The sequence below is a fragment of the Amblyomma mixtum genome, chromosome 3 (assembly GCF_055824585.1).
Source record: "Amblyomma mixtum isolate Tamu chromosome 3, ASM5582458v1, whole genome shotgun sequence".
Classification (NCBI taxonomy): domain Eukaryota; kingdom Metazoa; phylum Arthropoda; class Arachnida; order Ixodida; family Ixodidae; genus Amblyomma; species Amblyomma mixtum.
Genome location: NC_143014.1, coordinates 238,452,981 through 238,462,628, shown reverse-complemented (window position 1 = coordinate 238,462,628; position 9,648 = coordinate 238,452,981).

The window sequence follows — 9,648 nt, the reverse complement described above, 5'->3', positions numbered from 1 at the left end:
ATAATTCAAACTTTGTATTAGCGTACTCTAAGAAATTCTCTGTGTAGATGCTGTGGAAATGTTTTATTGGCACTGTCTTGGTCACTTGTAATGGGATTAAACCTGAAAGGAAATAAAATATGCATGGCTTGAGATGCCACACAAAACAGTGCTAATCAGCATTGCTCAGGAACAAATACTAAATGCTCCAGGTCACTCGAACTAGCAACACTGGCTAAACATCAATTGTCAACCAGACATCATTGAGTGTTATAGCATGCATAAAAGCAAATGAGCTTTAAAACTACCAGATAAGGGAACTTGCTCTTTTTATATCTTCAGATGGTATCTGATGAGTGCATGATGTTTTGAGGCGTTTTCCATCACAAGAAAGGAAAAAGGGCCGTGTATGCATATTAGCCTTTATTACCTCTGCTTGCACAAGAATCAGCAGTATTATGCCCCAGTACAAGGTGTTCTCAGTGGCAGTGAACTGATGGCAGTGCCAGATATCACCAGGCTCTCAACAGTAGTTCAGTCCATTTGAGATCGGCAGTCGCAGTTCAGCAGCGGGCCACCTGACATGTTGGCACTTTATGGGCCCATTTTTCTGCCCGAGTCAGTGACCTTCTCTACTGTTCTATGTTCTCAATCCACACAAACGATTGCTATTGAGGACACTATTGACCCAATGCTGCTGCTTTTAATTTGCCAGTACATATAGACAAGTTAAGGCATGAGCTGGAATCAAAGATGCGAAGTGCTGAATCCAAGCATGTCTCAGCATGATTGTTTTGGCTGTGTGTAGTGCCCAGCTTTAGCACATACACTTTGTAAAGCTTATGTACAAATTGGAGTTGTATCAGGTGGAGTGTTTAAATTTAGCATTAAACTTTACCATATTAATAACATCATTAATGAGTAGCTGCCCATAGTAGTGTAGTCATGTGATAAACGAACAAATTTATTTCAGAAAAAGGAAAGGCTGAGGGCAGCGATAAAAAGCCTAAACTGACTTTTGTGGCGGGTGCTGTGTAAGAATTGTTGACAGTTCCCCAACAGTAGGAAGGCTAACTAGGCCTTTTCAGTCAAATGGCAGTCAATAATAACTGTGTGAGAGGGTTAACATAATGTGATTTTTAAGTCACAGGAGCTTGCCTTTTTTTGTGGAAGAAATATGCCTTGTAGCATGCTTGCTTGAGAGTAATGCTTCGTGTTAGTCATGGCTTTGTTAGTCTTCTGGAATTACAACTTGTATGTTTACGTCCTGTTTTTCTTCAGTTATATGTGCACCACCAACTAGCCCTTTGATCATCATGGTGCTACGTTACTAGGCTGCAACCTATTAAAACACTTGCTAGTTGAGGTCTTGACTGATGAATTGATTTTGTGCCTGTGCTTTTTTGTGGGGATTTAAATTTTAAATATGATGACGTCTTGTTAAAAAGTGGTCTTTGCTAGTCATATTGAGGATACGTGTGTGCAAACCACAATACTGATCTGTATTATACATAACATAGTATGGCATTGTTTTTTTTTTTTTTGTATACTTATTCAGTGAATGTTAAACTTGTTGCCCACATGCTTGAATGGTCAGTGTAAAATGAAGTTTCTGTGTGACAGCAGCACAAAATCTGCTGCATAAAAGTAGATGCCATTGCTGTATATCTCTTAGTGCTGTATATGAAAAACTGGCTGACTGCTCTTGTCTTCCTGTTTCATTGTGTGTTTTGTCAAGTGTTGTGTGCTGTACAGCTCTGCATTCACTACTCACCTCAGTAATTTGTTACTTGCTAGATGCTAATCAGTGCCATTTCTCACTGCAGACTCCTACCAAAGGGCTCAGGAGCTACTGCCATGTGCTCTTGAAACGTCCCATTTTGAATCTGAGGACTCAGAAACCGAGAGGCACCAAAGACAGATATTAAAGAGTGTGGTGCATTCTTCAGATAGTGATGATGACATCATTCCTTGCAAAGAAAAGACTGTTCAAAGGATTCCACTGAAAAGGAAAAGTACTCGGTCACCACGTAAACGCCATTACAAAGACTTTGAGCTATCTCACAGCTGTAAGCTCATTGCTTTATGCATATCTGTGAGAATTCTTCAAGGTGCAAACATAATTTTCCTACCACACAAGCTGGCAAGTTTGTGTTATTCCCTTTGTACTTCTACTGCACTGCTGTTGGCTTATTATGCTGCTGACAACCATTACGTATGAAAAGTTTTTCAGGGGGTAGTTCGTGCACGCTATTTATTTATAGGAAAATAACACAACAAAATATGAGGGTGGCACTAAGATTCAATTTTTATCTTTTTCGTTTTTATCAATTTTTATCTGTTTCACTAGCAAACTGCTGTGAAGTCAGTGCAGTTCTTTTTGGTGCAGCTCTCGAGGTTAGGTTTCACTGCCATTCACTTCCAATAGGTGATTATAGAATCCTTTCCATCATTGACTTTGCGATTTATTCAAGAGGAAGGAAAAAGATGTTTTATTTTTTAATCCAGTTCTCTAGGCAGTAAATGCATGTTTTGCTGTTGAAAAATCATGAAGATATCCCTAAAGAGCAGAACTGATTTATTCATTTATTTATTTATTACAATACCCTCAGGGCCCGTAGGGTGTTATAGAGGGGATGGGTGAAAAAAGAAAAAAAATACATAGTAAAAAGTACAGGCAAAAGGCAAAAATCATGATGCAGACGCTGGTTTGATGATATGCTTGGTGATAAGTGGCTTGAAAAATGAGGAGTCTTCAATGCAGGCGATATGGGGTGGAAGGTGGTTCCACTCAGTGTTAGTCTTCGATATGAAAGAATTAAAAAGTACATTTGTTTTACAGGTTGGGATAGAAACTTTATGCGGATGGTCAACACGTGATGACAAGTATGATGGTATAGAAGAAAATATTCCTGTTTTAGTCTTTCGTTATGAAAGAAGATGCTGTGGAAAAGACTGAGGCATCAAATATTTCTGCGAACTACAAGATTAGTTAGACCAAGTATAGTTTTTATTAAAGAAACACTAGCCGTGCAAGAATAATTGGAAACGATGAAGCAAGCTGACTGGTTCTGAACAGATTCAATAGCATCGATTAAAGTGAGTTGTGTGGGGTTCCATATTGATGATGCGTATTCTAGCTTTGGCCATATTAGTGTCTGATATAAAAGTAACTTCAAATGGGATGGAGCCTGAGAGAAATTTCTGCGTATGTAAATAAGGGCACGGTTTGCATTGTTAGTAAGATATTCTATGTGCATGTGCCAGGATAAGTTGTTAGGGATGTGAACACCCAGATATTTATAAGATGAAACGTTCTGTAATGAAACTCTATTAATCTTGTAATCGAATGGTTTAGACAGGTTAGACTGGCGTTAGATGGATATAATTTTCCACTTTGATGAATTGAGAACCATAGACCATATCTGACACCAATTAAGACTTTATCAAGATCGGACTGAAGGAGGGAACTGTCGTTAATGTTATGTATTGCACGAAAAAGAACACAGTCATCAGCAAAAAGCTGAACGGAAGAGTTAATGCCAATCGGAAGGTCATTAATATATATCAAAAAAAGTAAAGGACCCAGAACAGAGCCTTGGGGAACACCAGATTTCACGGCACATGGGGATGATACAGAGTCATTAGCTGATACAAACTGGGTGCGGTTAGTCAAGAAACATTCAATCCACTTAAGAAGATTGGGGTCACTATTCGGGGAACTCATTTTAAGAAGGAGTAAATTGTGAGATACCTTATCAAAAGCCTTAGTGATGTCAAGAAAGATGCAGTCGGTTAGTAAACCAGTATCTAAAGACGACGCTAAGATATTAGTGAAAGATAAGAGTTGAGTCACGCAAGACAATTTTTTTGGAACCCGTGCTGACAGGAGCTTAAGAAAGAGTTACTTTCCAAAAAAGAAGCGAGGCTAGAATATATAATGTGCTCTAGAAGTTTGCAAAGAATGCTTGTTAATGAAATTGGTCTGTAGTTAAGGGGAGAATTCAGATTACCTTGTTTGAACAGTGGAACCACCCTCACTACCTTCCAGTCAGCCGGCATTGTGGCATGTTCGACAGACTGGGTAAAAAGGTGCGCTAAATATATGCTGGAATAAACAGAAGTGTTCTTCAAAAACTTCGAATTGATCTTGTTGACACCGCAACTGGACAATAACTTGAGGCTCTGGATTAACATCACAATGCCAGCAAAATCAATGACAATGGGGTCCATCGAAAAAAAATTGTACTTAAGCACTTCTCGAGCATCATCGAAGGAACAATCAGAAAACAATTTTGCAATGGCAAGGTTTAAGGCAGTACAACATTTTTCAGTTGTCATTGTATTCCCAGCACTATCAGAAAGTTGAATGATTGTTCGTTCTTTGGGCCTGATAATGTTCCAGAACTTAGATAGATTAGTGGAAAGGAGTGATGGCAATGTGTTATTTAGGAACACGTCCTTGGCTTCTTTGATAGCTAGTCAGTAAGTTCAGGGAAGATTACCGTATGCGGACCAGCGTTCCGCAGTGTTTGCACGTTTTGCAAGGCGAAAGAAGTGCTTCTTCTTATTCAAAAGTCGTTTCATGGTGACGGTGAACCATAGTGATCGGGATTTTTTTTGAAATTCGGCAGATTGGGACGTACTTATCGACTAGTGCCGAGACTGTATTCTTAAATAAAGCCCAATTTCGGTCAACGGTTCTCTCGAAGCAGGCAGGCATGCAGTTATCTATGAAGAGTGCTAGCTCGTTATTAACTGATGTGTAGCCAGCTCTGGAATAGTCTCTAATTGTGTTTATGGTACTAGCCTTTTTAGTAGTAAGCGTTGTTATTTCGTAGTGAATAAGACAATGATCGCTCAAACTGGGCATGTAGGTTACACGATGTAGAAGATCAGGAGCAGTGGTAAGAATTAAGTCTAACAGGTTAGATGATCCAGAACCAAACCTTGTAGGCTCTGAAACAAGCTGTGTAAGGTTAAACTGCATTCATATGTTCAAAAACGATTGGCTGACTGTGGAAGTACCTCTGACAGTTGTAAAGAGACCGGACCAATCGATTTGGGGAAAATTAAAGTCACCTAACAGAAATAAAAGCAGTGAAGGGAATTGTGTAACCAAAATATTCAATACATCGTGTAAGTCATCACAAAAAGATGGTGCTGCGTTTGGCGGCCTGTACCACACACAGAATAGAGCACTTTGGTAGTGAAGGTTTATGTGCACACAAAGCATTTCTAAGGAAGTAGGGCAATGACAATGCCTGATACGAGGTAATAGGCAATGGCAATCAGTACACCACCTCCGTGTTTTACAGTCCTATCTTGGCAGTAGAAGGTGTAGTTTTTTAAAAGTCAAGCAATTCTGTATTTCTTATCACGTTTGAAAGCCAAGTTTCTGTTAAGACCACCACATCGGCAGCGCATACATCAATTACAGAAGATACATCATGGCGTTTGTTTACAATACCCCGGATGTTTGTGAAGAGAAATGATAGATTCCGACGGAAGACACGTTTTTGGGTTAGGATAAGGATGTATCTGCGTCGATGCGGGTAGTGCCAGACGAAGACCTGGCTGGAATGCTGTCGTTGAAAGGCCCTATTTCGCACACGCTGTCGGTATCCGCTGAGTAAACATAACATTTATTGCCAATGTGAAGCTTGTTATACCGTACTGAAAATTTTTTGCCGCTTTGAGTACCAAAATCGAAAAGCTTTTTTCTCACATTTCTTGTCGCTTGGCAAAAATCTTAACTCACTGTTACCTTGGAAGCTTTTTTTTGAGGCAGAATAGTTTCCCTAAGTTTAAATGAGACAAATTTAACAATAATGGGCCGACATTTGTCGGGGAGAAAGCGGCCTAGTCTATGGGCACAGGATATGCGTTCGTCGCTCTCATCCAAACCAAAGTTAAACGTGGTATTCAGAACAGAGCAAATTTTTTGTTCAGATTCGGCCCATGTCTCCTGACAACTATCATCGATACCGTGGAATATCAAGTTCTCTCGGCGTGAACGTTCTTCAAATTCGTTCAGTCTCTGATCAAGTGTTATGACATGAGCAACACTTTCAGCCTGAGGCACCTCAGATTTGAGAATGCTGTTTTTCACTGCAGTGAGACGACGATCAATATCTGCAATCTGCAGGTCCACTGAATTTTGGGCCACCTTGAGTTCATTAAATGCGGTCATAACTTCGTCGTGCCTAGAATCCATTTTATCATGTAAAGATTTTATTAGCGAGACTAATTCATTGTATTGCTGGGATGACTCTGCCTCAGAGGGTCCAGGATTCAACTCAACGTCACAGGACGTTATTAACAAATTCACGACGTGAATGCCATCACAAGTCAAAGAGAGCAACACTTGTGGGCATGGAAGTACTAGCAAAAAATATTGTCAGATTTTTTTGCAAAAGAGTTCAGGAGCTGAACCTACTTGCACCAAGAAACAAAATGGCATTTGATGCATGTTCGCTGTTGCTATACTTCCATGCCCACTAAGAGGATTCCAGGGGCGCTGACTTCTTAAGTAGTGTGCCGGAGATGATGCATCAGTCGATGCCGCTGTCTTGTCCAAGGAGGGCTGCAGTAAGTAGTCTTCAAAGAAGGGGGCCGTTCCCTCACAGCGAAGCGGTCCTGCTGGCGATGAATCGAAAAGCTAGAGGCTGTTATCCGGGGTCAGCAGCAATGGACGCAACTGCGCAGTCGTGGCGCCGAGACAATGATTCCACGAGGCAAGCAGGATCGAGATCTGCACCAAGAAACGAAATGGCATTTGATGCATGTTCACTGTTGCCGCACTTCCATGCCCACTAAGGGCATGGCAAAGAACAGAAGTTGGATGGAGTTGTAATTGATACATTCTTTTACTTTCTATGAATTATGTCTTGTAAGACTTAGTCTAAGGCAAGGTGCACATGTGGCTTGCACTCGTAAGGATTCTTTACCTCATTCTCTTCCAGCATGCCTATTGTGTCGCATATATCCACTCTGTTGTTTCTAAAAGTTTTAGAGACCACTTCAGCCAATGCAAACTATAGGGGCATCACAGAACCAACTCCTACTGGGTCCCGTGTCGTGCATGCAGTGCAAGATATTCCAGAGGGACACTTACAAGGCTGTGTATTATTCTTTTCAGAAATGGATTTATTTTTTTTAAATTTAACTATACTGTGATTGATGAGTTTGCTTGCTGAAGGAGTACTTAGTTAAACCACATCCTCAGTTTTCTCTTTTGATGGACTAATAACTGAGCATGTGGTAGCAGTCTTTAGATTTAAGTTTTTTTATTCTGTAGGAGGTGCTTTTTACTGTTATCCCAGCAAGCTCAGCAAGCATATATCTTGAAGTCTGAAAGAATGACAGATGCATTGAATTGTAGTTTGTGGGTCATTGGTAAAAAGCACAAAATTACCTGAAATTGGTTCAAGTTTTACTGATGGCATACCCTTTATCCTCTGCACTTATATGCCTATAGAGTTGGAAAGGAATGGGAATACTTTAGCGTAGATGGACCGTTCCGGTTGGATGGAAATGCTGCTATCCGCTAAGGCTTGAATTGCATCGCTTAATACAGAGGTGGAGTGCAAAAAACTGATGCTGCTGTGTTACAAGCAAACAAGGCTGATCCCCAGCCACTGATGGAGACGAAGGCCCTTGCAACAATTGCTGGCTCTGAAGGTCTGCCAGGCATTGTTTAATTTGTTGAATGCATTGTGCCTGCGTACTAGGCTGTGACTCCTGTATGCTGCATCTGCCTTTCTATAAGCAACATTCCTCATCCCTTAACCCCCAGTGCATTTTCCTGGTTAACCTCTCCCCTTTTTCATCTCCCTCTCTCTATCCTCTTAGTGAGGAAGGTGGTCTAAATCTATGCGCAGTGTGCCTGCGTAACTTCCATCTTAGATGGGACTAGGCTGTAAAGCACCTTTTTCAGCTCAACAAACAATGTTTCTCTATCCCTCCAAGAAGTAATTAACGTTTTATGTGTCCTGTTTTCTTGAGTCGTTTAGTGCTTTTCTTCAGGATGCAGAGTATTCTAAAGGAAACATGACCATCTTGATGCCTTGAACTTTGGCAACTTGCAAAGCTCTTCTTTCTTTTTTTGCTATTTCTAGATATTGATTTTATGCCCAGTTGCTCTCGATGGCATGCTTTTTCCCTTTCTTGCAGCTGGTGTACTACAGCTCAGAATGTTCAAAATAAAGCCTTCAGTAATCTTGTTCTCAAATTAGGATACATTACCAGAAGTAGCTCTCTTGACTGAAGCCATCAGTCACTGAAACCAAATGGGAGCATAGGGGATGTCCCCCCCTTCCTTTTTCTACTCCATCAAGGCTACTAATTCCTCTTCATAGCAGTAGAAAGAAACGAGGAATTCTGTTGCAAAAATGGGAGATATGGTTCCACAGAACAACTGAGGCCATATGAGGACCACCCCACAAGGTTTAATATTCAGTCATGCATGGTAGCGCCCTCTGAAATACCAGAGCTTTGAAGACGCGAGAATGAAAGATCTGATCATCGTCCAGAGATCTGATACTGCAAGTGTGGTATAAGTTGCCTGTTGTGTATCTCAACAACAAACATAATTGACAGCTTTGACAAGGACTGTAGATTGAGTTTTACCATGAGCCAATTTCCAAGGATGACAAGTTGGTACAGGAAGGCACGTTTCTTATCTGCCATTTTTAAAGGCTTGTGCTTTGCATCTAAGTAGTTAATGTGGGCATCCTTAATTCGAGAATTTGAGTAGCCTGAAGTGATATTATAAAGGTCTCATAGAAATTGGAAGAGTGATAATTTTTCTTTTATTTTTACTTAAGTGGTCGCCTTCATGCTGGTCACCGATCTGACAAAATTTTCAGGGATAACAGTTCTTCGAAGGGTAAGTTCTACATATGCATATTTATCTATTGAAACAAATCTGCAACCGTAAAAGAACTGGCACAGGGTCATCCACAATTAAGGTGAACACACGAGACGGGTTGGCCGTGCTCTTCAGAGTGCCAGCGTGCCCAACCCAGCATGCCAAATTGGGTGCAGTTCGGCGGACCAATTGGATGCAATGGGTAAGATCAATTAGGCTCACCAATTCAAAACCCAAATGGTCCAACTGGATAGTCCATTTGGACCACCCAATTGGAACATCGTTCCAATTGGAATCACAAACGGTCCAATTGGATAGTCCATTTGGACCGTCCAATTGGAACCAACTGGAAACTGAACTCGTCCAATTGGAACCCATTGGAAATCCAATTGGTTCCAATGGTTTTTTTTGACTGGGATAATTTTTCTTTTATTTTTACTCAGGTGGTCGCCTTCATGCTAGTCACCTATCTGACAAAACTTTCAGGGATAACAGTTCTTCAAACGTTAAGTTCTACATATGCATATTTATCTATTGAAACAAATCTGCAACCGTAAAAGAACTGGCACAGGGTCATCCACAATTAAGGTGAACACACGAGACGGGTTGGCCGTGCTCTTCAGAGTGCCAGCGTGCCCAACCGTGTAGCGCATCGGAGCAAAGTGGTACAGGGGCAAAGGAACGTGGATGTAGTGCATCATATTGTCTTCCTTTTCTCTTCATTGGGCATCCGTAACGAATCCACTGGCATTGTGAAGAGCAGCACAGCATTGGACTTGCATGTTCACCCTAAATAT